This window comes from Ammospiza caudacuta, chromosome 6 (genome assembly GCF_027887145.1).
Source record: "Ammospiza caudacuta isolate bAmmCau1 chromosome 6, bAmmCau1.pri, whole genome shotgun sequence".
Classification (NCBI taxonomy): domain Eukaryota; kingdom Metazoa; phylum Chordata; class Aves; order Passeriformes; family Passerellidae; genus Ammospiza; species Ammospiza caudacuta.
This window is the reverse complement of record NC_080598.1, coordinates 10,118,369-10,145,624: the sequence shown is the minus strand read 5'-3', so window position 1 is coordinate 10,145,624 and position 27,256 is coordinate 10,118,369. Positions and strand designations below refer to the sequence as shown.

Below are 27,256 nucleotides of genomic sequence, written 5' to 3'. Positions count from 1 at the left end.
CCAGCAGCTGCAGCAGGGATGGACTGCAGGTAAAACAGGAGGAACAGTGCTGAGCTGGCTCTTGAGGAGTGTGTCTGTATCCTGGTCACATCTGATGAACGCAGCTTGCTTAAAAACAGCCCACATTCAGGTTAACTCTCAGGCAGGTTTGTACTGAAGCTGCTTCCTGGCAGTCAGCATTTTAGAAGTATTTCCTGCTTTTGGAAAGATCTTTGGATAATCCTGGGGGACACTGTGGAACCTGGACAGGAGATGGACAGGAAAGAAGAACTGGAAGTGATGCAGAAACCAAGTAGAAAGCCAGAGGACATTCCATGCAGAGCACACATACTTTGCTATTAATAAGAATGTCATTAAGTGCAGTACAAATGGTAAAAATTATGGCTTTCAAAAATAGCTGAACAGTAGTATTTTGCTGCTATTTTGCATTTTGTAAAAACAGATTAAAGTTACTCCTATGTCTTGGCTCAGGTAGTAGACAGTATTTCACATTTGTGGAGTAAATCCCTTTGTCTGGCATATGTTTAAATTCACTAATTGCAAATTAATTTCTTGAATCCTGCTACTGTGATGAGATTGCTGAAAGATGGGCTAGTTCTTGGTGGTGGAGGGAGATTGTTGGATTGCCTTCATAATCAAGGGGATTTGGATCACGCTTCAGAAGGGCTGAAAAGCAAGCTGAAGCAAGTCATCAGGTTGGGGGAAATATTGGCCTGGTTTGAAAAGTGGGGAGAGAAGATGTCACTGCTTTTTGGAGGAGGCAGATTCCACTGAAAGCAGAATTACAGTCATGGTACTGATGGATATTGCTTAAGAAGTTGCATCAAATTTCCTTAAAGCTGCACCAAATTTCCTCTTTTTTTTGGTTATGTGCTAATTTATTGTAGACAATGAAAATAAGGAAATAAGGAAAAGAAAAAGGAAATTTTTGTTAAGATATCCTTTATGTAGTTTTATGGTAGGATAAGACAACTCAAAGGCTGTGGTTTCAGTTTTGTTTCTTAATTGAGCTGAAGTTAAATGAAAGTGTAGCAGAACTCCTCCATCACTGCCCATCTCATCATTGCTGGATTCTGCTGCTCTAGCAGGGGCACCACAATACACAAGAAAAGGGGCAAACCAGAGAAAATGCTTCTGGGATAGGTTTCTATAGACTCAATGACTGGATAGTCTTCATCTTAAATTGTTAGAACATGACTGAGTTGTATCTTAAGCTTCAGGTGGACCCAGTTGCTATAATAATATGTAGAAATAGATACTCCTGCCTTGTAATAGCAGTGGAATTCCCATCATGTCCTGCCCCTGCTGCATCTCCCTGCCCTGCAGGGCTCTCAGGAGCGTTGATATGAGTGTGGAGGTTCCCTGTGAAGGAATTGCAGGTGATTCCAGCCCCTGCAGGGCTCTCAGGAGCGTTGATATGAGTGTGGAGGTTCCCTGTGAAGGAATTGTGGGTGATTCCAGCCACTGCAGGGCTCTCAGGAGCGTTGATATGAGTGTGGAGGTTCCCTGTGAAGGAATTGCAGGTGATTCCAGCCCCTGCAGGGCTCTCAGGAGCGTTGATATGAGTGTGGAGGTTCCTTGTGAAGGAATTGTGGGTGATTCCAGCCCCTGCAGGGCTCTCAGGAGCGTTGATATGAGTGTGGAGGTTCCCTGTGAAGGAGCTGCAGGTGATTCCAGCCCCTGCAGGGCTCTCAGGAGCGTTGATATGAGTGTGGAGGTTCCCTGTGAAGGAATTGCAGGTGATTCCAGCCCCTGCAGGGCTCTCAGGAGCGTTGATATGAGTGTGGAGGTTCCCTGTGAAGGAATTGCAGGTGATTCCAGCCGCTGCAGGGCTCTCAGGAGCGTTGATATGAGTGTGGAGGTTCCCTGTGAAGGAATTGCAGGTGATTCCAGCCCCTGCAGGGCTCTCAGGAGCGTTGCTGCGTGTGTGGAGGTTCCCTGTGAAGGAGCTGCAGGGGGTTCCTGTGGTGCTCTGTGTGGATGGGTTTGCAGAGGGATGTCCCTTCTGTCAGGAGAGGCAGTAGCTGCATCCCCTGCAGCCATGTGCAGCCCTCGGGAGGGCTCAGCTGGGGAAGCTGCTGCCACACCGTTTCCACTCTGCCATGTCTGGAAGATTCCCTGCCATCAGCTCACAGTTCCTTCACTCCCAGAACATCCTGGCAGCTGCACTTGCATTAGGTTGCTACAATTAAGATAACTTACAAGCTGCACTTGGCCCATTTATGTTCCCTACTGGGACAGTGAAACACCCCTCTATAAGGATCCTGTACACTAAATAGGCGTAATTTCCTAAAAATAACTTAAACTCTCTACGTCTTTTTTAGGATAATATGGATAAAAAGTGGTTTTGAGCATTCCTTGCTCTCTGTGTCTCTACAATGAATCACTGCAGTTTGTGTATATGTGCCCATCTAGAGTTGCTCAACAGCAAAGTTAGAGGGCTGGTGAAATGATTCATGCCCAGCAGATCATCTGCCCTGTTTGACCATCTGTTTGGATTTTATCACTAAATTAGAAAAATGTGCAATTGCTTCTATATATGCAAATTGTACCTTGGTACCTGTAGATATCCATCTCTCTGTCTTTGAAAGATCCCACATTTATCTTGAAAACTGACTCTCAGAAGCAGGGGAAATCCACATTGCAAAGATTCTTTGAAGTTTATGGTCCTGGGATCTGCTGATTAGGATCACAATACCATATACTTTTATTTTCCGATGAATCTTTTCACAAGCTGCAATCCAAAGTGGTTTTAGATTCCATAGAGTAATTGCAAAGTTAAGCAGCAACTAGTATTTCAAAACAAAGGTGTAGCAGCTGTACCAGGGGGCTGAAATGAGCATTACCAAAAGGAAGAAAAGGACACTCTACATGCAAACATGCCAAGGTTAGCCAAGGGAAGCAGTGTCTTTGACAGGTCTGTTTCAGTGGTCTAAAAGATAACAAACTTCCTGTAAAGATTTCTTCAGGTCTAGAAGCAAATATTTTCATTACATAACACAAGCTTTGTGTGAGTTTGTTCAGCAGACACGGTAGCAATGTTTTTTCTTTTTACACATTTTTTGGGGAGATGTGCACGTGGTACACTGGATGAAGTATTCTGGGCAGTACTTCTGTAGGATTTGGTAGTGTTAATTCTGTTCAGAGAGGCACAAAGGAATGGAAACAGGTTTGAAAGTTTCGTTTGTTTCTTAGGCTTGGTCTAATTTTACTCATTGCATGGTGGCAGCTAAGAGTGTGATTCCAACAACCAACTTAGTGAGGCTGGAAGCTGTTGGAAGGCTAGAGAGAGTTTTGAGGAGGGGATGACTTGAGGAAGTAAATAATTTTTCAGCTGAGATGGTGTTTGTGTAGAAAATTCTATCTCCAAAATAGTACATCATGTAGCAATGGCAGATGTATGATTACTTGTGGGGGCTAGCTGTTGAAGCAGTTTTATGCCTGCAAGTTAACTGACTTTTTGTAAAATTAAAATTGATTTTCCTTGGGGATCAATTAGAATTGGTTTTCCTTCTTTGTGTATTCATGGCCACAAAAAAAAAAAAAAAAAAAGCAGATTTTACTGCAGTATGGACCTGTGTGCATTCAAGAAGCCAAGAATTGTCCTGTTCTTCTACTCAGGTATTCTCTAATACCTGGTTTAGGAGCTCCACAGGCAGGCAAGGCACTGAGAGCAGTTCTTTGCCTTTTTCAATAATTCTTCGTATGAGAAGGTGCCACTTCTCAGAATTCTACCACTCAGTACTGAAACCAACCAAACAAAACACCCTACAGCTGCAAGCTCTTCCCTCCAAAGTAATTTGATTGGGCAATCTTCACAAGCTTGGTTATCACTCACGTTTTAATCCTCTTCAGAACTGCCTGTTTTGATTAGATGTAAACATATGTAAGAGATAGTCTGGACCTGGGCTTTAGGAGCTGCATTTCTGGTTGAAACCTCTCCCCTGGTGTCACGCCCCTTGCTTTTGTAGCTGTGATTCTCACTCTGCATTCCTTTATGTTGTAGGGCATATTTACATCCCTCCTGTAGCATCTAAGTGGAATGTTCAGGCCAGCAGCTGCTGTTCTCTACAAAGCTGAAGGAAGGTGGGAGGTGCCCTCAAGGGAGCAGCTCGTGGTGACTAAGCCAGGCTTTTCCTTTTGCCCATGCCATCAGTTTGTGCTTCCCTGGAAGGCTGCACCAGGCATGGGCACACGTGAGGGGACCTTGCCTGTTCCAGAACTGGTGGTGCTGATTCTGTGTAAACAGGGAAAATGCCTGATTTAAGCAGCTGAATAATTGACATCTAGGGATGGCAAACCCACGATCCTACCCCACTGGAACTTGATTTTCCTGAAGACATGCTTCCTTTCACACACCTGCACTCACAATATATAAGTGTAAAGTTGATCTCAGTGCTGGTTTGGAGGCTCTTTTGAAACCCTCTGTTTCTGGTTCCACTGCCAGAGATTAGCACTGTCTTTTCTGTTGTATGAAGTGGCTTTCAAAACACTTCAGACATGTGGGAAATGAAGCTTGTACTCCAAGGGTAAACAAGATTGTAGATACAAAGAGCATTTTGAACTGTATCAGGGTCTTTGTGCTTTGCATGACAAACCGAAGAATGTGAAATGCTTGCTGACACAGAGCAGACTTTGTTGTTTGGTTTTCCATGTCAAATGGCAAGAGAGTCAACACAGTCTCACAAATGACCTACACCAGTAACCTCTGAGTTTGGGATTTGGAGATTGAATAGATAAAACTAATAGCAGACAGCTGTCAGCCTCCCAAAGCAGAATCCCAGTTTGGGGCTGCTTGAAGAGCCTGGAAGCTCATTGTGGCCGTGAAGCAAATTTCTAGACTGGTGATTTTTTTCAAATGTTGTGTTTATTACTAAGTATTGCATTACTTGAAAACCTTAACATTCTCATTTTGATCTTAGTTTGTCTATCTTTGTTGTCCATAATTGTAAATTTCAGTATTTATTTGTTTTTCCTCCTGGTATACAGCTATGTATTGTCCTGTGATTATAACAATAGTATTTGCTTCCATGATAATAGAAATATTAATGTTAATAGCCAGGATCTAAGCTTCCTTTTTAGCAGAAGAATGTTTCCTGTAATGGTATTGTTTAGAAAATTATATCAGAATGCTGAGTCCAAATGTAAGATGCATGTGTTTTCCTTTATGCGTGCTCTTCTGAGCTTTGCTGGAGTTCCTTTTCCTTTTCCTTTCTTTCTTCCATCCATCATTTACTCCCGTTTTTGTCCCCTCCAGTGAAGAGATTTCAAACACTGCAGGTGGGGAGAAGGGTCTCCATCAGTGAGACTGCTCCAAGGAATTCAGAATATCTGGATGCTTTGATCCATTGCATATACATGGCAATGAGACTCCTAAATTGGACAGTTAAATGTCTGAAGCTGGATGGTACTACTACACTGGTATATCCAATAAATATCCACATCTGCAGCATGGCAGAAGAAGCTCTAAGGTGTCCACAACTTAAAGCTCATATTTGAAATGTTCTATATTTTGCAGTTATCTCCTCCAGCTGTCCTGAATGGCAGCTCCTTTGTTTTTAGAAGGTAATGAAGTAAGCAGGGGATGCTTTGAGCTTATTGATACCAAAGAAAGTTAAAGCAAACCTGACCTGGCACTTGTGGAGGCAGAGGATGTCTTCAGGTAAAATGAAGGTTCCTTCCCTATTTCCATGGCACTTCACAAAGAGGTGCACTCCTTTCCCCTTCTGCCACAGGCATTTTATGTGTCACTTATAAGTGGGTTTTCAAAGAGCAGGGAATGTCCCATTTCCCATGCATGTGCACAGACAGGAGTGCAGAGGACGGAGTGTATGGACCATGTGGAATGAATGTCTGTGCCCAGTGAAGGAAATTCCCCCTCTGGGCAGCAGCTGTGCTGCATTTTACCCGTTGGGGAGTGGAGGGACAGGGACAAAGGACTGTACCTATTTATTTGCTGCCCCAGGACTCTTGGAGCTGCTGCTTATGTCACGTCACTCCTTGGTGTCATAATTTCCTTGGTGTCCAACTAGATATTCCATACTGGGGGGTCCATACACTTCTTATCTGTAGATCCTATCCTGTTTCTCTCAATTCCTTAGCCTCCTCATGACATAGGGATTTTTCAGCAGTATGATAAGGTGGCTTTGTGACCTTTTTATGACAGCTAATAAGATTCACAGCGACGTTGAGACTCCACAGAACAAGCAGTCACTTTGCTCCTGATCTTTCTGCATTGAGCTCCAACATCCTGAGGCTTAAACTGCTCAGTGTTACACAGCTCCATGGGGCTTAAAAACGCTCTGCCATTGTATAAACAGGCATTAAGGCTTCCATATGATGTTCTTATGCTGCTTAAGTATATGCAGTTAAATATACATTTGGCCTGGATAAATAATTGCACACTCCACAGTGGAAACACTTGGAGTGACATTGTGCTGCTACAGCAGTATTATGAGAAGGCGTGTAATTTGTTTTTATTAGTCAACGATTTTTTAAAATATATTCTTACTATAAATAAAACATCTAATTTTATTTAAACTGATTGCTGCAATTTGAGGCTAATTAATTGGACATAAGTGGCACTGGAATGTGTGAAACCTGTGTGCAGGGTTAGCACAGGGAGGCTCAGTAACCCCCCCTTTGCTAAGGCTGTGTTTATGTGTGGCCAGGTATAGATGGTCAATAAGTAGCCAGGGGATAAATGCTAAACATTGGCAGTCTGATTAGTGCCTGAGCAAAGTCCAAGGGCTGAGGTCAGCTCTTTTTAACAATATGTTATTTTTTTTGTCGTTCCTTAACGTACAAAGGCTCAGCTCAGCAGCTACTGTGGAGTTACCGTGTGCTCGCATCAGCCCCAAGTAATATTTTATTCTTTTTAATCTAATTTAAACTTTAAAGTTTATCTTTCCTGATTATGTTGTTAGTTTAAGTTAATTTTCAGATATATCAACTAATTAATTCGTTTTGGTTTGGGGGAAATGAGCAAACCACCTTGAGTGTTCAAAAAGGTTTCATTCCCTCTTTCATGTTCATTGTCAAGGTTGATTTATTCTTGTTATGAAACTTGCAGCTAGAAATACTCTTCTTAACATGACTTAATGCCTTAAACATTTCTTTGAAACCATTCATGTTATTTGATACCATCTGATATGCACATGCATAGTTTCATGTTTCATTTGCATTTTTATGCAAAGACTTAATTTTTGTTTTCAGGGACATCTGAAACATAATATTGCATTTGCAGAACTGAAACTGTCTTGAATGCAGAAGGGATGAATAGAATATTATCAGGAATGGCTGGAGATGTATTTATAGGCAACTGTGTATCTCTGTGGAAGAAGATGAGAGGGAAAAGGAGAAGGAAGAATCACCAACATGAGCCTATGGGAAAGAAATATGAGTATACTATGCCAGGTCAAGTTCACAGAGGTTACATTCACCCAGGAAAGCCTGAAATTCCACTTGACCTGTGTTTTGGGACTGTGTGTATCCTCTGTCTACTCCTAGGGAGAGAATTTATTCATTTGTGCTTTGGGAGCATTTCTGAAGCAAAGGACTCATGAGAGGAATCAGGTGGTAGAAAGGAATCTGCATTTACACATTTCTAATGTCTTAAATGTGCACACCAAGGAAAGACAGGAATTTTCTGAAATCAAAAGACTGATTTCAAACTGAAGTCAGTCTGTGAGTTTCATGCTCTTATTTCTGTTGAAGTTCTTTGTTGGCTTCTAACTATAACCACTGAGTCATTTCTTTGTTAATAGAGGTTAAAAGCCAAAATGTCATATGGCAGCAAGAAGTTGTTTGTTATTCCTTTAGGTCTAAGTGTGCTGGTGGCTTCACCACCAACACCCAGAGGGCAAAATCAGAGGTGTCCTCCACGCTGTGACTTTAAAGTTTTGGTCCCTTTCTGCTGTTACTTGTGACCAATTCTTGATTTTAGTGACATTCTCATTTCTCATATCATGTTTGTATGGGCTGACTTTACATCAGCTGTAGTGAGCTAAATGTGTGACTGATAAAATCACTTTTCTGTGAGTCATACCATATGTTTCCTTCTCTCCACCAGCACAATTCTGGTCATTCTTTTCTGTGAGTTATTTTACCTTTCCTGCATCATCCCCTCTGTGCCACCAGTTTGCTTTCCCTTGCAGCCATCCATCTCTTTCCAAACAATGCCTTGTGATTTCATCACATCTACCTATATCCTCAGCAAACTACTGCAGCCCTGCTTTGGCCATGAAATGTGTTTGAATCTTTAAGTTGCTTCTCGCTTTGGGTACATTCCTCTCTTATTTATTGACATTGGGCTCCGATTTCACCTCCAGATTTTAACATCCTTAAATTGAGGGGTTTGCAGTATATCGTGATGTGGTTGAAATTATTGTGGCAATGTGTATGTTATCAAATCATTTAGGAACAAGGGATTATTTTAGAAATTAAAAAATGAGAGCCAAAGGTAACCTATGACTTGGCTAAGCAAGACAGGGTGAGATCATGGGAGGAGAATGAAACTAACTTTGGACATTTTCAGGGACACTAGTGAACTGTAGCTGTAACTTTACTAGAATGGATTCAAGGCAGACAAGAAGAATAGGGTGCTTAGAAGAAAAGCCTCTGTGGGCTTACTATCTTATAAACTAATCTCTGAGAACTCTGTTCCTTGTTTCTTTAAAAATCTATTTGAACCAAAGCACAATCACACATTAGAGGGAAAGTGGAGGGAATAGCCAAGAAGGGGGTTTCCAGATGAATCTTATTTCTTATTAATCTCAAAGGCAAGGAGTTCCTTCATTTTCTTAGGTGTGCCTGTTAAAATGCTAAATATGAGTGTGTGCATTAATCTAATTAGTAATCTGTTTTTTTAACTGGGGGGAGGGCAGGATACACCTGACTTCTGTCCTTTCATCCTCTCTTCCCCTGTGCGGTTCAGTTCATTGAAGTCTCCAAACAAATATATCCAATGACCACTCCTTAATTCTAGAGGAAATCACTGAAACAGAGCTGTGCTTATCAGTCCTAGTTCAGGTCTCTGATAGCAAAGTGAGCCACCATTTGACAGCTGAGCCTTAACCAGATGGCTGCACTCTCCCCATGTTGAAATAGGACAGAGAAACGAGAGGCTGGCTTAGAATTATTTCATTATTGTACATGGGTAAAACAGAAAATAAGGGCTTGGGTCTTGTTCTTGTTTTTTTGCTTACAGAGTGGTGATGCAGTGATTAAGGTCGCAATGTGCAAAGTTTAGTTGAGGTCGCTCCTGTGCCTGACTGGAGCGAGGATCTCTGTTTTGGCTTCCTGTGTCAGGGTTGTTTCTTTAAGAATATTTCTCGCTGTCTCTCCTGCCAAATTATTTGCTGGAAATAATATCAACATAAGATATTGAAAGGTGTTGATTGGACTCTTGACTATTGTGGAGCTATCAGAACAGGAAGTGGGATGGAAAGAATTCAGGTTGAAGTGCTTGAACTCCCACATCTCCCCCAGCTAATTTAACTATGAAAATTAACAGGGGTCCAAGGGAGTTGTCTTAGTGTTGTGAAGCCACATTTTTTCATTAACCAACAGGATATTTAATAAAAAAAAAATTCCAAATTTCTCTAAAGCAGAGATGTTTGCTCTAGCAGTAGCAGAGCTGGCAGTTTGAGGGCTTTAGCTAAAAGCTTGCTGAACCAGAGATAGTGTGGCAGTGCCTTAAAGCCTCTTCTTAACAAAATACATTTGTGACAGGATTCCAGCCACTTCTGGACATTTCTGGTCACTTCTCAGCTGTGTTTGTGCCACCACTGTGGTGTAAAGGTGTCTCTGACCAAGACAGACTGAGAGAGCTGTGGTTGTTCAGCCTGGAGAAGAGAAGGCTCCAGGGAGGGCTGAGAGTCCCTTCAGTGCCTAAAGGGGCTCTAGGGAGAGCTGAGAGTCCCTTCAGTGCCTAAAGGGGCTCCAGGGAGGGCTGAGAGTCCCTTCAGTGCCTAAAGGGGCTCCAGGGAGAGCTGAGAGTCCCTTCAGTGCCTAAAGGGGCTCTAGGGAGAGCTCAGAGTCCCTTCAGTGCCTAAAGGGGCTCCAGGGAAGGCTGAGAGTCCCTTCAGTGCCTAAAGGGGCTCCAGGGAGGGCTGAGAGTCCCTTCAGTGCCTAAAGGGGCTCCAGGGAGAGCTCAGAGTCCCTTCAGTGCCTAAAGGGGCTCCAGGGAGAGCTGAGAGTCCCTTCAGTGCCTAAAGGGGCTCCAGGGAGAGCTGAGAGTCCCTTCAGTGCCTAAAGGGGCTCCAGGGAGGGCTGAGAGTCCCTTCAGTGCCTAAAGGGGCTCCCGGAGAGGGACTTGAACAAGGGGGAATGGCTGCACACTGACAGGGTGGGTTTGGAAGGGGTGTTTGGTAGAAATTCTTTACTGTGAGGGTGGTGGGGCCCTGGGCTGTGAATGTTCATCCCTGGAAATGTTCAAAGCCAGGCTGGAAGGGGCCCATAGCAACCTGGTCTAGTGAAAGGTGGCCCTGTCCATGCAGTGGGGGTGAATGAGATGATCTTTAAGGGCCCTTTGAACCCAAAGTGTTGTATGATTCTGTGCTGGTTCCCTGAGTTACAGCCATTTAGCACTGTAGAGCAGTGAACCACCTCCAGCAGGCCCAACATTCAGCTCCAGACTTTCCATCTAAATTGGTTTTCACTTTCCTTTTCTTTTTTCCAGTTACTCTTCACATTCTCGGCTTCCCTTTTCATGTCTTACCCTCTCTTGTTCTCCAGGGCCCTCCAGAACCAAATAAGTATTTTGTATTGCAGGGAAGATCAGTACGACTCAATAGAAAAATCTCAGGGAAGATCAGTACAACTCAATAGAAAAATCTCAGGGAAGATCAGTACAACTCAATAGAAAAATCATGTCTTGTTTTCTAACGATTCTCAAGAATTGTTTTGTTTTTAACCAAGACCAAAGTCAATCATTAGGTTGGCATGCAGCTTGGAAAATTTCAGGCCAAAGATGTCAGTTTTTGGCAAAGTGATAAATAATTGAACTCATTCCCCCTGCTAATTAGTTCATTTCTGTAACACAGCCATCTCTGAAGCAGCGGGTGTAGCCTCTGAGGGAGCAAACAGGGCTGGGGAAGGGATTGCTGGGCCAGGAAGAGTTTTGCAAGTTTTTGCTCTCACAGAAATACTGGGGAAAGTTAAGGAGTGCTGCAGAGAGCCTGGGAACTCAGTGGGGTAGGGAGTGGAGAAGGGAGGCAGTGCTGGCAGCAGTGACCCAGAGCTCTCAGCAGGCGCAGCTGATGAAATAATCCAGCAAGCAAGCCTTGCTCACCTGCTGAAAAATACTAAAATTGTGTTTTACTATTATATTTTACTATTACTATTATATTTTATTTATGTTTTCCTGTTATATTTCATGGCTGGGACAATTAAAAGGTTAAATTCTTCTAAAGTGGGATAGGAGGAGTAGGCATGATATTGGGAAAGGTTTATGACTTTGCACAGTTGAGCTTTTGTTTTCTCACATTTTATTCCTTTAAAAAAAAAAAGAATAGAGAAAGAAGCCTAGGTGCTGCTTTAAACTTGTTATCAGTTGGGAATGAGATAATGGGTGAAGGAAGGGGTGGTTTGGGCAGGACTTCGAGGGTAATTCAGCACTCAAGGCTTCCAGCCCTCGAGGAAGGCTCAGGAGGGAGGATCCCTGTTTGCTGTGCTGGTCAGCAGCAGGAGAGAGAGAATGTGGAAACAAGAAAGAAAAGAAAGAAAAGGTGGTGCCGTTGTGACTGAGGAAGTCAGGCCCCAGCAGGATGCCTGCTCGAGTTGCATCTCAATAAATAATAAGCGCTTGTTATGCTAATAGTCACTATTTCCAATGACATGATTTGCATACAGATCATGTGCATGTTAATTACGCTGTGCACACAGCCAGTAATGCACTCTTAGGTCTTGTCTTCATCATTTTCATGTGTAAAATGATGCAGCATGGAAATGAATATTGCAATGTTTTCACGTGCAAATAAATAGCTGATAGAATAAAGAGCCAGACAGGCCTGAGATAAGCAGGAATACCAGGGGCAATTGTGGGAGAAGCCCAGGATTAGTGTCACTTCTGGCTCTGACAACATCTGTCCTTGCACCTGATTGTAAAGAAAATAAAAAGAAACAAAAGGTTGCCTGATAATGCTGTGAGGCATGATAATAATTAACCCCTTGTTGGTTAATTGCTAGGTGCATGCTTGTGAACATTGCTGCACCTTTCACTGGAGCACAGAATTTAGTAGTATTGTTCTGAGTTGGGGGAGGAGGGTCAAACAGGCGCGACCTGGCTCTTTGGAGAGATGGGATAGATAATGTGGGCAGAGTTACCCCCTGGAAAAAATGCTTATCGGGTTATATGGCATTCAGACTAAATACTTAACATAGTTCATAAGGTATATGAAAGAAATATTTACCTGTGAGGAAACTGTAACAACAAAATATAAAAGTTCATTATCCGGTTAATTTTTCAGGTATCAGAAAACAACGTCAAGCATCAGATAATCTGGGCCCTACAAGGCACAGGCATTTGGAGTTAGTTCTGTTTCAAAAGAACACAGCTCTGTTTTCTGTTTCATGCAGTAGCTCTCCATTATTGCCATCAGTTTTCCCCTGTCCTACTGCAGTCTAATCGTGTGTATCTTCTGGCCAGCAAGGGCAGGAGGTTTCATTGTTGTGTTTATATTTGCAAGGGCAGTGTTTTCTCTATGTGTAAGTCATCTTTGAGCAGTGGAGCTGCTGGAGTAGGTAAAAAGTTGACCTTTAGCTAAAAGCAAGGCTGGCAGCTGAATTTTTGTCCAGTCAAGCCCCTGTGGAGCTGGGTAGCTCTGTGAAATGCAGCTGAGCTGAAGGACCATTCTCGGGTGATTTTCAGCTGTGATTTTGTTAGGGCTTAGCTGAGGCCAGAAGTTCACCTGGGCAGGTTGTGTGTACCACAGATGTTTGAGATAAGGAGTTTCGTGCAGAACACGCAGCTGGGTTTTAAAATATTTAAATAAAATATTTAAATATTTTAATAATCAGCTGCAATTTTTAAATATTACTTTAAATTTAGTGCCTTATCGTTTATGCTTGGGCTTTTTTGCTGCTTAATTAAGAATTTCTATTTTGTTTCTAGAGCAATGAGTCATGAGTTGTCAGCATTTTAAACAATACGTGAGAGCTAGGAGAAACTTTTGTTTAAAAGTATGCACTGTTAGAGCTGCTGTCTTGTAGGTAAGTGGTTTGAGTCAGTTAATTCTGTATTAGGAATATTATAAATCTAAAAAACCCTTAGTTTAAATAACTAGGCATAGATAACAGTGGCAGGGAGGGGAAATGTCCAAAATTCTGTATTTCATTAAGAATCTACTATGAATTTGGAAATGGCAAGTTAGTCTATTTGATGGACAGAAAAAAATTAAAAAAAAAAAAAAACCACAATTCACACGAAAAAGCACATCCAAAAGAGTGAAATACTTTGCAAGGTAACCTGAGAAGGAATGATGCCTTTTGGCTCAGATACAGACTTTGGAACATACTGGTGTAAGATGGGTGGAGTAGATTCTTTTGTTTTATAAGAAAAAACACAAATGGACTCTCAAAACTGAAGGAAAATAATTTTTTGTTGAAGTTGAGAGTTTGTGTCTCTGTTCTTTGCAGATTATGCAGTTGAAGTGTTTATATGGTTGGAATGTTTATAGACTCAGTGAGACAGAGGATTTGCAAACACTACAATGATGCTAGCTTGATGTAGTAGTGGTATTTTCATTAGAATAAATGAGTTTCTGGTGGGATGTGCAAGCTTAAAAACATCCACAGCAACAATAAACAACTATAAATTCAGAGACAGCTCTAATTAGGGGAAGGCTGAAGCAATTAAGATGGGTAAACTCTATTGATCATAACTGATCAAGATACATACAGATGACAGCAGTGGTTTTACAGTGGGTGCCCTGCCATGGTTAATGACTGCTGTTGATTTCACAGTAATGATTTTAGTGTTTTATTGGGGGAGTGTGGGTAGGCAGGTTAAATCAAGTTTCATAGGGCTTCTCAAAACCGTACTACAACCACTTGGGGAGCTGCTTGTTCAGTCAGAAATACCTAATTCTGTAGCTGTCACCCTTGGCATATCCTTCTTGGGCTGAATGCATGCTCTGACACAGAGCCCTGTGCCTGCTGGCCAAAACAGAACCTGCAATTCACATTTTCCCTCTTTCTGAGCTGTTCTCTGCCTCACTGCTCCTAGGTGATGATTTGTACAGCTTCTTTCATGTCTGTTTCTGTTCTCCACTCTATTGCTTGTTGCACAGACATGATGTTAGAAAGCTCAGAAAACAAACTGTAAATGAAATATGGACATCTGTCATAGATTGACCCCAAAGAGTCCTGAGAAAGAGGATTCATGCCAGCTGCACCATGTTTATAATTCCATTTGGTGGGGATGAAACTTAAAACTTTAATGTTTGCAGGAGACAGTTAAATCCTAGAAAGTTGTAGCAGTTCCTGTTACTCCATTCAGCAACCTAGATTGGAAGAATGACATTTTTTTCCTTAGTGAGTGGCATGTGTGTTAAAATCATGCTTGGCAGTGTTATGTTATTTGGAAGGAGCACTGATTTTTATAGTTTGGAGAAGAAGATGAAGAAAACTGCATTTAAAACAATGGTAATGATGCCTCATTCTTGTGTTTCACCATGTTAACTGCACTTTAAGATCAGATTTTTGTCCATTTTACATCGACTGTTCTTACTAATGGGCTGATTGTCTTATGTAATTTTAGTCTGGTTTATTTGTTATATCTGGAAATATTAGCCTAGACATCATAGATGCAAAAGCAAATACATGTGTGCATAGTTAATATGTTGGTAATATTTCTCACTCAAGGAGTTTGAGACTTGGTAATGTGTTTAAATATAGAAACATTTTGGATCATCCAAGTATAAGCCCTGGATTCAGCATTCATTTGGAATTCCTCTCAGATAAGAATATGCATGCTAGATTGCTGTTCAGTATCCCCCATTTTTATTGGGTTTTCTCCAGTTCCCTGCCTTTTTTTCTTTTTAGAAAGTGGCCATTTCACAGGGTTTCTCACTCTGATGTGCTTATTCATTGGAAGTGGGCATAGTGAAAAGTTTGCCTCACAACTGTGTCACACAAGTGCTCTGTGCAGGCTACTGGCATTTCTTAAACAATCTTTGAAGTACGTGTTAAAATGCTGTAAAGCCATTTTTAATCATACACCTCACACACACAAATAGTCTTTTCTCCTCCACCAGGCATGGATCTCACCTTGTTGGAGGAAGCTGGGGCATTCTTTAATGGTTGCTCAGTGAAAAGCAGCTCCTTGGAGGGGGATGCTAAGTCTATCTCACACTGTGCAATAATTATTAATATATTTATATTAATGTAAATATACCCTGTATTTTTGAGTTTTCTGCTCAAATTCAGTCTCCTGGGGGTCAGAATCCCCTTTCCCCATTTCCTGTGCATTACAATACATGCCCATGCAGCAGCACTCACTGATGGTTCCTTTTTACTTTCTTCTGTGTGATGCCATCTGAGTGATTTAAACAAAAGCCCAAAGTACACTGCACTTCATGTGCTCACTTATAAAAATAAATAAATCCACACAGCACCACCATAATGTAATTATCTGCTCTCAGGAAAGCCTGAGGCAACAGAGGGTTCTTCCCATTGAGATTTAAGGATGTGAGGAGTGTTTCAGAGCACATATCCCGGTCAGTCTGCAAACTCAGTGCCTCTGAAGAATAAGAGGAATTCAAAATGAAGCTTCATTTTCCAGTCCTACTTTTCCTGTCTTCCAAGCTCCCTTTGGAACCTAACTGAAAACCCACATGGGTGTAGCAGCTAGAGTTTATTTTCTACTATACCTCCTCCTGAGAGTTTATGCTGCTGCCAGTGTTCCTCTGATTTTAGGTAGAAATACCTTCCTAGGATTAACAATTACACACCAGTTCAGTGAGTTTGGGCTTCTTTGTTGTTTTTGTTTGATTTTTTTAAACATTTAATTTAATGCAAAGGTCATTTGTTTAGGTAGTTACGTAGAGTTGTAGCCCTGTAGTATGGTGTGTAAGAGTTGTAATGGTGCAGCAGTGCTGCTGTAGTCCTGCTTTTATTTTCTCATGCAGATAATCAATGAAAGTGCTCTAAAATGGTGTATTTTTGTTCCATGTGCTCTGCTTCAAAGGATAGAAGTGTGTTCAAAAGCATGTTTGAGTCTGTTCAGAATACGTTTTGTTACAAATGTTGGGGTTTTTTTAAAATTAAAAAAATCCTAATGTCCTTTAGGAAGAAAGAAGTGAAAAACAAATATTAAAAAATTGCTGTAGAGATTATTTTAAGACATTGGTTTACCCAGTGGTGATGGAGTCTCTTCCAGGCAAGATGTGGCAGATGCCTCATGCCACACATTATCCAGCAGGTTCCAAGGACTCTGCAGTGGGATGTCTTTAAATGCTGCTCGTGTTACTTTTGTAATCATTCCAGTTATCAAATAAGGTTCTAACTGACAAATCTCAGCTACTGAGGAACAAAAACAAGAAGGATTTGATGTATTGCAATAAACCCACAGTTTTCAGGCATTCTGGCGTTCTCCAAGGGAGTATTTGAAATGCAGCAAGATTTGAGCTGCCTTAACCTAGAATGCAAACCTGTAATTGTGGGTTTGGGCCCTCACAAATGAAATGGAATGAGGCATTTCTGTGATAAGTTTTTGTTGTGCTGCAAGCAGAGTGAGTTCCCTTCTGCCCAGGGTCACAGCTGTGCCTGAGTTAATGGCAATAGCACACGGGAGTGGGGGAAGGAACCAGGGCTTGGAGGTGCAGTGATTTTATGGCATTGATATTAGGACACTTTGCAGCCTTTTCTGAGCAGCTGTTCTTTAGGTAAATCAATACTGTGGGGTCTCTTTACTTCTCCCCAACTTTAACTACCATAAAAGAACTTGATGTGAAGCTGTTCACAGCTTATCTCACCCCATTGCTATGTGAAACTTCTAACACAAACGCTTTTGTGCACTGCAGCCATAACACACTAATCTTCTGAACTTCCTGACCCATAAAACTGTGATTATTGCTACATGTAAAATTCATCTGGAAGTATCCCTCTGCATTTAGCCTTATGGGTATTACATTGCAGAATCCCTCCTTGGCAGTGGAAGGACAATGGGGCTGTAGATGGATGTTAGTACAGTGCTGTTCCTTAATGTTGTGAATTTGGCTTTATTTGGAGCTGGTGATTCAACAGATGCAGTGTCCTGATTTTTTTTTCCCCTAGATTACAATTTCAGATCTGATTTTTTTTTTTTTAAATTGAGTATTTCTGGCTATTCTTACTTGCCATTAGCAGTGGGTCAGTCCCTAATTTCCTGTACAACTGCATGGGCAGATAATTGAGAAACATCACTTGTGAAAGAAGGACAGGAGGGGTGTTAGGGAAGAATAGAAAGCTTTACTGTTGCAGTTGTGGTTCTTTTAAGTACCTGTCATATCTCTGAGCATTATTTCTGCTCACTATTCAGCAATTAAAATAAAGAATGAGAAGCAGTTTGCAGGATTCTTTGATAAAGGGTAGTGGTTAGAATGCACCAGAGGCAAAAAAAGGAGAAATAACATTCCATGAGGACCTTCTCCCTCTTTCTCTATGGGCAATACATAGCTTTATTTTAAAAAAGCCCTGTGATTCTTGTCTAATCTTCAGCAAAGATGTGACATCAGCAGCTTTGCATTTGCACATCACAGAGGGGGTGGGTTGGCTGCACTCTAAGGTGCAGATGAACCAAAAAGCACAAGAGTCATATTACTACCTTTTTTTTAATCATCAGACTAACATAATATAGGTAATCATCCGGCTGAAAAAAAAAATCTAAAAATTTTGAAAATTAGGTGAACAGGCCTTTTTAATTTTGAACCACAAACGTTTGTGTTAAAAGATGCTTTTCCCAAGCCACTTTTATTATTAGCATTGTTCAAAATTGCAAGTTGTCACATCCACCAGCCTCTAAATTACCCGTCCTCTGTGTTGCCATAGTTACACAGTAGCCACTAAAATACAGGCTCCAGTGTAAGAAGGCAAGCTCAGACTGAGACTCATTTATTTGAAGGTTTTGGCAGCAGAGTATCTCCACAAAGTCTTTGTTTTATAACCTTTGAATTCTTGCATTTTAACTCTTTCAACCAACGTTGCAGTGTTGTGCTGAAAGGTATGTTTCATTTAAGACAAGGGTACTCAAGCTGAGTTAATAAATCTATAATGGTGTAGTTGACTTTTCACTTCCTACTTTTCTTTTTGGTTTTGGGCTGAATGATCCACGATTTTCTTCAGGTGAGGCTAAGGCAACAGCATCATGTCTTGTCCATTTTCTCCATCCTAAATGCTTCCCAGCTCCTTTCCAGAACAGGATCCCTTGCAGGTGATCTTGCTGGCAACAGAAATCCTGACACTACTCAGCTGGTGTGATTTCCCATACTAGAAAAAAAAAATCTAAAAAATTCCACATGTTCATCAGAATGCAGAGGTCTTGGTAGAATCCTGTCAGAAAATATAAATATTAGACTAAAATAAGAATTTTGAATGTTAACCACCAGATTTATCAACCTCACATTTCTAAATAGCCATCTCTATTCTGTTTGAAATAAGGGGAAATAATAAGCCCCCCTTGCTCTATAGTGCTAAAAAAAGGAAAGTCAGATTAATATTACATATCTTGTCTCAGTTTCTTAAGTTCTTAACTGGAGATACCAGTGGATAAATTGCTGTTTTCTTTACCATTCTTACTGAAAATGTTTTTCTATACCACCACTCCCCCCGCATTAAAAAAAAAAAAAAAAATTAAAAAAATTACCAGTGTTCCAAATCTTTTGTATTAAAACATTTTAGGTATGTCTGCTGCTACATTCACAATACTTGCTTCAGCAGTCCCGTTGTTTGCACCCCTCTGTGGAGCAGAGTGGGGAAATGCTTTCGGAGGAGTTCATCTTCCAGCTGGGATCACTGGTGCCATTGGGCACCCCCAGGGCAGGGCTGCTGGTGGAGCTGCTGCTTGGTGGGACGGGGTTCCTGACCTGCCTGGCCGCCCCTCAGCTCCCAGCTTTCACACAGGGCCAGCACTGAGCCCTGACCTCTGCTTTTCCAGCACTTCAGAGGTTAATCTTGTTGAGGGATCAGATTTCTTTCCAGGGGAAGTTTCTGATGATCACCTTCTAGCTGGGTTGTGCTTTGCAGTGTCTCTCAGAGCTGCTGGCTCGTGTGGAGGTCTCTGTTGAAAAACAACCTTGCTCCAACTTTTTTTTCCAAGTTTCTTCCTAGATAGTCAAGTTACAGGCTGGTTTATTTAAGGGGGGGCATTGGATGGTAGCCTAATGAAGGTATCAACCTGCAAAATAAATCTGAGCCCCTTTCCTGGAGTTCTTCATGGGCAGCAAGGTGGAGAAGTGCTTTGGTTGGGGAATATTGCAAGGTAAGAGATTTTGTGCACTTTTGGAAACACGGGAGTGTGTTGTGTTGCACCTCTGAGTAAGGAGGTTTATCTCTGCAAATACTGGTGGCAGTGGAAACACATTGGATGATGGATAAATCTGAGCAGCTTTCTCCCTGCCCTGCTTCTTTTCAATCTCTGTATGCTGCATGAAATCAATACATTTTTAATAGATTGCAAATATTTGAATAACATGGTAGAAAATTTCCTATGTGAGGACTGACAGCTATTGCTGTGTCTGCTTTTTCTGCCTTCATTTTGTGATTCTGTGAGGTTTATTGATACTCAAAGGTTGCAATCTAGCTGGCTATCTTTCCACTAGTGTTTCAGGCTTTTAGCCTCAGAAAACTATGGGGCTTTGTTATATTTTAGCACTCTTAAGTCTGGTTTCTGTGCAAAGGAGGAGCCTCTGTGGGAATGAGCTCACCCTGCAAGGAAACAAAGGCGTGTGTGAGTCTGTTTCAGGCCAGATCCCAGCCCAGAGTGCACTTGCTTTTAGTGCATAATATCCAGTTCTTATTCTCACTCCTGTGCAAATTTCTGCTGGCTTCCTCATTTGTCTGAGTAAGGTTGTAAGATCTCATTCCTTTTTGTAGTTCCTTCCAAATGAGCCTAGTTTTAAAGGCTCCCATGAACCAGGAGTTACGATCCAGAGTGTTGCAGTTCTGCTAGGACAAAAACTGCTTCCAGGGTTGGTAGTAGCTGACATCTTCCCAGCAGCAAAGAATAAAACATTAGACTTGATTATGTGCCTGTTTGTTCTGTAAATCACTGGTGGGATAACAACTGTTGTTTTTCAGTGGTTTGGTTTCCTGAGTGATGGTGCCGTGCCCTGTGATCAAATTAACACATTTTTATTGCCAAGTTCAGCATTTATTTTAAGGCGTATTTCAGCAGGCTGTCATGCCTTCAGAAAGACAATTTCTGATGTTTTTCTCCTTTTTTCCTGATGGGACAGCCGTGTGCATTATCTTTGTCTCCATGTGCTCAGCTGCAGCTGATGCTGCTGTGAGACAGGAGCAGTTCTCAGGTGTGAAATCACTTGTGCTGTGCGCAGGTCTTGGCAGTGGTCAATTTATGAAGGAGCTTTTGTAGAAGAGCAGGGGAAAGCAGAATTGCTTTGAGGTTTTGTGCATATATATGTCTTGTCTTCAGTTTGTGCCTGTGTGTTTCTTGCTTGGGGTTACAGTCTGCAGACATGAAAGATTTGTGGAGTTACAGTGTTAGGGTGGATTAGAAGAAGATGGGAAGAAAAGGAGCCATGTTTTTGTTCCATCATTCCTGTAAGAATTTATCTAATCTATTCTTTTTCTTCTCGGTGTTTAACCCTGTTTTTATTATGTTTTGGAGCCTCTGCCAGGTACCAGTGAGTGCTGGTGAGCTGCTGAGCTCTCACCAGCTCAGCCCAGGGTTGGAGGAGCTTGAGGTGGGTGTCAGAAACTGTCACTGTGTTCAGAGGATGCTTCCCCCTTCTTTAAGTGTTAAATTGTGTCTTTGTACGTGGAGGTGATGTGACCCAGAGTATCTGCTTTTGGGGGAGAAGTAAGTGAATAGTAAGAAAAAAGTAAATAGTGAGAAACCTGCACAACCAAGTCATTGGTTTTCACAGCTCTCCATCCCCTGGGCAGGCCACCTTCTCTGCCTGCTTTTGGGGGAGATGTAAGTAAGTAGTAAGAGGAAAGTACTGGTTTGTGAGGCTGGGTGAGAAAGCTCTGTGTGCCTGGGGTGAGGAGTGTTTGGGCTGGGACCTGGCTGAGAGGAGCTGCAGGCACACTGCAGTGGTGACCCACACCCAGGGCTGTGCCAGGGGCCTCCTCCCCATCCCCTCATCCCTCACCCTGGGGGCTGCAGGGAGCTGGGGCAGTCATCCCTGAGTGCACAGAGCTCTGGGCTTGGCCTCACCCCTGGTTTGTTCAGTCCATTGCTGTCATGGGCACTTCACAGGGATTTCTGGTCTGGAAGGCACCCGAGGCTTTGTATGTAAGCGAGGATTTCTGACTTGGATTAGAAGACTTTCTCAGCACTTCTTACTGTCATGGAAACAAAGGCAGAACAAACAAAGCACGTTTTTTTTAGGTGATGACTGAGGTTTAACACTGACCTGTTAAGTCAGTGACAGAAGACCCTGATGTTGTTTCCAGCTTCCTCAGGAGTCATCCTAGTGACACAGACATGGGCAGGGATGATGAGCATCACTCCCATGGCTTCCAAAGCAGGGAGGTGAGGGTGCAGCTGGCCAAGGGGTGCACCCAGTGCAGAGCTGCTCTGTAAACAGCTGTACAAACACAGCAAGTCCTCAGACAGAATAGTAGCTGGGAAAATACGGTTTATGGGTTGTGAATGCAAGAAAAAGGGGCTGGCAGGCAGCTGGTTGTAGTTTTGTACAGTAAATTGTGCAGACTGAGCTGGGAGCTCCTCCAGCACCTGGGCCACATGCAGTGCCTTGCTTTTCTCCCCTTCCCCGAGGCTGTGGAGGCACCAGAGGAGCCCTGGTTGTGAACAATGGCCAAAAAAACGAGTTCCACCAGTCAGGCCTTTTGCAACTGAATGGAGCTGTGCTGGCTGCTGACCCCAGCCAGCCGTGGAGCAAAGGTCTAGGTGAAGAAGGGACCTTTGGAATTTCAGCTTCAGAGCAGGATGTGATGAGTTTCAGTGGAAAGTCAAATCAATTCATGAACATTTAGGGTTTTCTAACTCCTTGAGATCAGGCGGATTTTTAGGAGGTCCTTTGTGTGTGTGTGCTCTCAGCCGTGTTCAAGTTTGTCAATGGCTTGGTCAAATTCCTGGTTAGATTTTAAGGGACAAAATAAAATCTAGTGTTATTTTTATAATGTTATTAGCACTGATCTAAGAAGATTAAATGAAAAGAGCATTTGCAGTTTTTTAGCTTCTCCAAATCTTTTCTTAGCCAAATTTTTCAACACTGAATAATTTTGTTCTGTGAGTTATTCCCTTTACAAATAGGTATTTTAAATGTAAATCCTGAAACCTTATCTTGGATGAATTCTAAACAGAGCTTGACAGAGAGCTGCAGTTCAGTTTGCTGGCAGGAACCCCAATAGTCACTAAACATGAAAATGTCTGAGTAGCTCACAGCACACTTCCAGCACTTCAACTCTGCACCAAAAAAATGTCTCTTAAAGGATTAGATTCTGCTCCAGAAAGAACAACTGGAACTGCTCTGTGTTCTTTTTTCCTGCTTTGCTTTTCTTGGTCTGACTTAGGTAACAGTCCTGTCCCTGGGCTCCACTTTTGGGAAGAAACAAAGTGGTTTATGTTAAAATACCTATAGTGGGATGTAAGAAGAGAGAAACTGGAGACATGGGGGAGGTGGGTGATTAATAGCAGTGTAAAACACATTAATTACATTAACTTCTCTTGAGGTAGATTTCCATCCATTCTTTTGCAAGTGGTTATGTTTCTGTTTCAGAACAGTTTGAAAGGAGAGCTGTGCAAAGGTCTGTGTGTGCTTTCTGGGTTTCTGGCCCAGTTCTCACTGCTGTAGGAAATCCCAGGAGAAAACAGTGGAAGCTGTGGTATTTACTGTCTCATGTTATAGAACATTGAATTTTTCCTTTTAAATCTTTGAAGATGCTGTGAATTTTCAATCATTTTGTACCTTGATCTTTGTTGTTGTTGTTGTTGTTGGCCTATCAACTCATAAATAGTTAAATTTTTAAATAGAAGAGGATAATTGCCATGTTTCCACTTGAAATATTGTAGAGCCCCCAAGGCCCTTTCTTGGACAAATGTATTTTTCAGCAGCTCATTGTAATTTTGGTTTTGAGTGAAGATCCAACAAAATTAAACTCCACACCCATCCGTAGAGAAAGGTGCATTTTCAGGCTTCAACAATAGCTTTATTTAGAAGGATTTTAATGACCCCTTTGCAAAGGGGGAAGATTTCTGCACTGAGAGGGGCTGTCCTGAGGGACACAGAATGACTTCTCTGCTGTCCAGGTTGACAGAGGAGAGCCAATTGTGTGGATGGTGATTATGCAAGATGGAAAAGTGCTGATAGACTGTGGAAAAATACAAGTCTGAGCCTAAGAGCTTTGCAAAGCTGTTTGAAAAAGCAGCTTGGAGCAGTGATCTGGGGCTGCCTAGGGCAATGTGCAGTAGCAGGGCTGGGTTAGGGAAGGCTCAGGAAGCTGCTTGGGGTGCTTGGTTTCATGGAGAGCAGGAGCCAGCACCCTGGCAGTTTTTAAGTGGTGGCAGGGGTGGGTTTCAAGTGGGTGGTTGTATAATTTTCATATATAATACACTTTTAAGATTTTAATTTTTTTTTTAATTTGCAGTTTTCAGTAATGAAAGTAAAGTTTCAGGTGATTGATCAAATAAAGAAAGGAAAACCCAAACATTTCAGCTTCAGGTTAGGGTTGAGTAGACTTTTGCTGACATCAGAAATTTTTAATTGCACCAGGTAAATTACAAAGATGCTATCTGGGCTCTGGGAGCCAAGAGCACCATAATTAGAGCTGTTAGATGCCCCATTCTGCTTCCTCACTTTTGACTTTAACCATCAAGGCACCGGATCCAGGTAAAAATGAGCTGATTTACATGGAGGGCTTGGGGTGGTTTCAGGAGCAGCTGAAACAAAAGTCTCAGATTGTGACTGGTCCTGTCCCCTGGAGGAGCCTTAACCAGGATGTGTGGGTTCATTGCATTGCTTTGGAGCTGTCTGTGTTGGGTGCTCATGAAGTGGCTTGCACTGGCATTTATTTTACAGAGTTCAGTGAATTCTGCCAGCCCTCTCTGGTGCTGTTCCAAAGGGCAGCATCAGTCATTGTTTATGTAGGTTTACAAAATTATTTTTGGTTTCTTAAGGTGTTTCCATGTTTTCTTACATGCTGTTGTTTTCTCTAGCTAGAGACTGAGCTGAAGTGGTATTTGTTAAATAAAGCTCTCTGGGTTTAGGCAGATATGTGGGTTTGCACATCCTGCCTTGTCAGAGCAGCTTGGGCACCAGTGCTGTGCTGCTTGGCTTGTGGCACCCAAAGTCTATCCAGACACCTATCTCCAGACCTCAGAACAGCTAATCTTTTTAAATTTACTAACAGATTAGTAAGCTTGAAAACGCAGAGTTGGAATAGTTCATATTTAATAGTTTCCACCAGAATATAAAGGACCTAAAGCCCAGGATACCCAGGAAGGGAAGCCACAACGTCAATGTATTCAGGTGCATGCTTCTACCTTTGTCCTCAGGCACATGTCCCAGTTCAGAAGGGCACTCAAATATTTTCATAATGCCTTAGATTGCCCAACTGAAGCCAACAGGACTGGCTGATGGCAGAAAAAGTGCTTATGATTAACATTAAACACATTCTTTAGGTGCTGATTAACTGGGGCCTATGGTAGTTTAAGAATTGGGAGTGCTCAAAAATGAAATGTTTCAGTTCCTATATGATGAGGATGGGACTAGGAGTCACACAGAGAAAAATTATTGTATTTAATATTTTTTCTGCCCTCTGCCATATCTCCATAAGAAGGAAACGAAACTATTAAACACAGAAAGCATTGGCAGTGATGATATTATTACTGTTATGATTGTTATTTTTTATAGGTTCAGAAATAGAAAATAAGTTCATTGCTACACAAAACTGTGGAAAACAAGAAGCATATTTTTTTATTCAGTGATTCTATTAACTATTTTGGTACCTTATTTGTAGACTTACGTAGGAATTGTAAATGCTTTATGTGATAGGTTTGGAAAGAGAAATAAGTGCCAGTTAAAGGACCTGTTTTCAGAACTGAAATTTAGAAGTAATATGGCTTCCAATATTTTGCCTTGTGATATTTAATTGCCTACTCTAAATTAAAAAGTGCTTCAAAAAAAATCTTTCAATCCTTTTCCAGATTTTCAATCCCCCCCCTAACATTTCTTGGCAAGGGCAGCACATCTTTCATTCAGTTATGCTGGAAAAGATCTTTCAAAACAGCAAATAAAACTGGTGTGTGAAATTTGCTTGCCTGGCTTTCTCAGATTCAGGAGGTCTCACATTGTGAATTTTATTTTAACGTGGATTTCTATTTTGTATTGCACCTTTTCTCCAGGTGAAGGCGAATCTGGGGAAAAATTATCTCTTTCCTTTGAATTGTAGCATCAGCAACACTGCAGACTGCAGCGTTCCTTTCCAGTCACAAGAGCTGGAGTGTCTGCAGGTTTATCCAACAGCCTTTGGGAAATCTTGGGAATCGTCCTGTGGCTGGGACACTCCTGAGGGTCAGCCAGGGCTGGCTGCAGTGAAGATGGAGATGTGAAGGGCGATGGAGATGTGACCCCAGGGCTCCCTCAAGAGCCCGTGGCAGGGGCCGGCAGTGTGTTCTGCTGTCCCTGTCCCAGCAGAGCTGTGGCTGAGCACCCCAAGTTTCCTTTCCTGCCTTGCTGGAGCTGTTGCTCATCCGCAGGGATGTGGGAGAAGGGGCACAACTGGCTGTGCTGACACATGGATGAGCCCTTCCCTAGGAGCAGAGCTGTCAGCAAGGAGCAGCTGCCAGCTGTGACCCTTCCTGTGACATGCAGGGCAGGATGTCCCCGTGGCCACACTCATTTGTGGTTCAGCAAATTGTGCTGCTCTTCAGGCTGTGCTCAGGTCCCTTAAAGGCCAGGTGTGGGTCAACATAGCACTCCCAAGTAAGAAAAAGCAATTAAAATTGTTAAAGCAACATCAAAAGTCATGCGGGAAGGTGTTTTGTAGTGCTAAGTGGGAAAAAATGAAATGCTTTCCATTTCAAAGCTGACAAAGTTTATGTAGAAAGGCTATAGCAAGTCAGTGGTGAAGCTATGAATAAAGTTCAAGCAAACAGAGGTAGTTTGCCTTTCTTTGCACAGTTCTCTTATCACAGGTTAAGACAGTTCAGGTTTAAATGCAAATGTTAACTGCTCAGTATATTCATTTGTGAGTAAAGCTTTCACTGCCCAGCCAGAAAGCTCTCTGCAGTGTCTTTGTTACAAGTTTGTAAAGCAAACAGAAATGCAACAGGGAGGAGAGTCTGGAGCTCCCAAAATCTGAAGCTGAGGTTTATAAATAGCTAGAGAGCTGCCAGGTGATGAGCTCTTAACCTTTTGCAAATGACCTATGAGATATATATGTATATATATATATATATATGTGTGTGTATTTACATTTCCAGATTTCCAGTAATAGTTATCCAGTGGACTGAAATAGCTTCATAGAGCTCCTTCCAGGGTAATATTTCAGTCCCAGCTTCATTGTTCTTGGAGATGGAGCTCTTGTAAGCCAGTATATAAATCTCTTCCTAGAGCAGCTAACTTTTACAGGCATTTTACAAATTGGAGCATCTGGCTCCATTTTTAGATCATTTTGAGTCTTTCTGTTCTAGCACTCAAATTGATTCCAGCAAGGTCTTTTTTTGTTTCGTTGGTTGGTTTTTTGGTTAGTTGGTTTTGTTTTTGTTTTGTTGGTGTTTTGTTTGCCCTAAACTTGCAGTGAGACATTTCTAATTTACTGGGAAATGCTGAAGCTATCACATGCTGGGAGAAGGTAGTCCTGAGGAGTTGCTCTCCTTGAAGAAGGCAGTGAAGCTCAGGAGGGTTATTTGCCATCTGAAGGACTGAACTTGCAGTTGCTAAAGTTCTTTGAGGCTGGTGATACTGTTGATGTTAGATCCAGGTCTGTGGACCACCCGGGTACAAAAGGTTGCTTCAGGCTGAATTTTTTTCCTTGCATTTAAGTTCCACCTGTGTGTTACAGTTTAGCAAGTCAGTGCTGTGGGTACTTGGAGATCCCACAATCACAGAATGGTTTGGGTAGAAGA

At 42.0% G+C, this 27,256-nt stretch overlaps 1 protein-coding gene across 3 annotated transcripts in view; it reads left to right on the top strand.

Annotated features, from left to right (window-relative positions):
- The window catches only part of NAV2 (neuron navigator 2), a 203,492-nt gene that overhangs the window by 122,030 nt on the left and 54,206 nt on the right, over positions 1 to 27,256 (top strand). The window lies entirely within an intron of this gene.